Genomic DNA, 3,542 nt, shown 5'->3' with positions numbered 1-3,542 from the left:
GCGTCGTCGAGCTCAGCTTCATGTATGATCCTTAGGGAAGTAATTTCTACTTCAGCAGGAATGACAGCCTCTGTACCATAAACCAGCATATAGGGGTTGCCCCGGTTGATGTGCAGACTGTGGTGCGACATCCCAATAGAGAAATTGATAACTTCTCGTGCCACTGTTTATGCTTTTCTATCATTTTCCTCAATATCTTCTTGATATTCTTGTTGGCGGCTTCTACAGCTCCATTCATTTGAAGCCTATAGGCTGTGGAATTCTTGTGTTTTATCTTGAAAGTTTCGCATATATCTTTCATCAAGTCGCTGTTGAGGTTGGAGCCATTATCAGTAATGATTGACTCTGGAATTCTGAATCGACAAACAACGTGGTCATGGATAAAGTCTGTCACGACTTTCTTAGTTACCGCTCTATGAGATGCTGCTTCGACCCATTTGGTGAAATAGTCTATGGCTACCAGGATAAACCTGTGTCCGTTTGAAGCGGCAGGCTCGATTGGTCCAATAACGTCCATTCCCCAGGCGGCGAATGGCCACGGTGAGCTTGTTGCATGGAGCTCGCTCGAAGGTACCTTTATCATATCCGCATGTATCTGACAGCAGTGGCATTCTCGAACATACTGGATGCAGTCCGTTTCCATAGTCATCCAGAAGTAGCCAGCCCGGAGTATCTTTTTTGCTAAAACAAAACCGTTCATATGTGGACCGCAAGTCCCAGCATGAATTTCCTCTAGCAGCTTGGATGCTTCCTTCGCGTCAACACATCTTAATAGTCCCAAATCAGGAGTCCTCCTATATAGGATTCCCCTGCTGTGAAAGAAGTTATTGGACAATCTCCGAAGTGTGCATTTCTGAATAGGGTTAGCAAGCTCCGGGTACTCTCCTTTTGCCAAATATTCCTGGATATCATGAAACCAAGGCTTTCTGTCTGCTTCCTCTTCAACATGGGCACAGTAAGATGGCTGATTATGGACTGGAATAAGATCAATGAAATTCTTGTCCGGATGCTGTATCATAGATGATAGGGTGGCCAATGCATCGGTGAACTCATTCTGGACTATGGGAACATGCTGGAATTCCGTCTTCGTGAACCTCTTTCTCAATTCTTGTACATGATGCAGATACGGGAGTATCTTGGAATTCTTGGTTGCCCATTCTCCTCGTACCTGGTGTATAAGCAAATCTGAATCTCCAATCACTAGTAGCTATTGCACGTTCATGTCAATGGCCATCTTGAGCCCTAAGATGCAAGCTTCATACTCAGCCATATTGTTGGTTCACGGGAACCTAAGTTTGGCGGACACTGGATAATGCTTACCGATTTCTGATATTAGGACTGCTCCTATGCCAACTCCTTTGAAGTTTACCGCTCCATCGAAGAACATTCTCCAACCGGCATAGGATTCTGCAATGTCTTCTCCTATGAATGATACCTCTTCATCAAGAAAATACGTTTTCAAAGGTTCATATCCTCCATCCGCGGGGTTTTCAGCAAAGTGGTCTGCCAGTGCCTGTCCCTTAACCCCTTTCTGAGTTACGTAAACAATGTCGAACTCACTCAACAGGATTTGCCACTTGGCTAGCTTGCCAGTGGGCATGGTCTTCTGAAAGATGTATTTCAAGGGATACATTCTTGATATGAGATATGTAGTATAGGCACAGAAGTAATGTCTCAGCTTCTGAGCTACCCATGTCAAAGCACAACAGGTGCGTACCAATAGAGAATACCGGGCCTCGTACGGGGTGAACTTCTTGCTGAGATAATAAATGTCTTGTTCCCTTCTCCCTGTTTCATCATGTTGCCCCAGAACACAGCCGAAAGCTCCATCCAACACTGCAAGGTAGAGTAGTAAGGGTCTACTGGCTCGGGCGGGACTAAGACTGGTGATGTTGACAGGTATTCCTTGATTCTGTCGAAGGCCTTTTGGCAGTCATCAGTCAATTTGGTAGCGGCGTCCTTCTTCAACATCTTAAAGATTGGCTCACAGATAACTGTGGACTGTGCTATGAATCGGCTGATATAGTTAAGCCTTTCCAAGAAACTCATCACGTCCTTCTTGTTCTTTGGCAGTGGTAGTTCTTGAATGGCTTTGACTTTTGATGGATCCAGTTCTATTCCCGACGGCTCACAATAAACCCAAGCAACTTCCCAGTAGGAACCCCAAATGCACACTTTGCGCGGTTTAGTTTCAGGTTGTACCTCCGCAATCTATTGAAGAACATCCTCAGATCTTCCATATGGTCAGTGGCCTTCTTGGACTTGATAATAACATCGTCCACATACACCTCTATCTCCTTGTGTATCATGTCATGGAAAATGGTAGTCATGGCCCTCATGTAGGTGGCCCCTGCATTCTTCAGGCCGAATGGCATCATCTTGTAACAGTACACTCCCCACGGCGTAATGAAAGTCGTTTTCTCGGCATCTTCCTCATCCATCCAGAACTGATGATAACCAACGAAGCAGTCTACGAATGATTGTAACTCATGCTTGGCGCAATTGTCGATCAGGATGTGTATATTTGGCAAAGGGAAGTGTTGAAACCCAATTTTTCCCTATATATTTTCAATATGAAAAATAAATTCAAAATGGCACATATATGCATATGTAAGCATATTCAAGTGCTTTATTATTTTTTCCATAATTTTTAAGGTTTTTAAAATCAATTTATTTCCCTTTTTTATCCATAAACCCAATAATCATTTCCAAATTATTATTTTGGTAATTCATCTATTAGATTTTTATCTTTATGCCAAGATGTAGCTAAGTTAATTTTTACAGGTTTTTACAATTTTGTTTAGCATTTTTAAAAGCTAATTGCACATAATTGAAATATTAGCCTTTTTAAGATTTAATTGTGTTTTATATTCATAAAATTAAGCCCTATATTTTTAAATTGTTAGTAATATGCTATAAATCATTTTAGTGCTTTCAATTTATTTCCAGAAGTTAATTTCCTATTTTTTATAATTTTAAAAGGGGAAAATTGGCTATTTAAATAATAGCCCAATTACATTTCAATTTTAGCCTAAATCTGATCCCAAACTAAACCCAATTTCTCGGCCCAATTCCCATTCAGACCCGACCCCTAATCCAATTAAATGACCCAACCCGAGCTCCCAACCTAACCATTTCAATCCTGGCCGTTGATCATTTAGATCAACGGCCACTATTTGCCCTTTCCATTTTAACCTTAAACGACCCCTTACCCTAGCTCATTCATCACCAAACGCCGCTCTTGAATCCCCCTTTCTCTCGATTCTCTCTGAGACCTCACCTGAACCATAGCCGTTGCCATCTAATCCCACCCTAATCCACCCTAATACCTTCCTAATCCATGGCCCCTCGTGGTCATTTGAGACATGTATCAGCCTCCTATGGCTCCAGGGTGTTTGTTTCTGTGGTTTCATGGCCACACCTTGAAGGGTCTGGTCCAGTCCTTGCTCGGCTTTTGTTCATGGCCTTTCTACGGCCATCCATGACCTTTCTCTTGCCATTCATGGCCTTTCAAGGCCGATCCTTGACTTTTTTTGGTTAGA

Source organism: Nicotiana attenuata, unplaced genomic scaffold, assembly GCF_001879085.1.
Source record: "Nicotiana attenuata strain UT unplaced genomic scaffold, NIATTr2, whole genome shotgun sequence".
NCBI lineage: Eukaryota > Viridiplantae > Streptophyta > Magnoliopsida > Solanales > Solanaceae > Nicotiana > Nicotiana attenuata.
Note: the sequence above shows the minus strand (reverse complement) of the source record.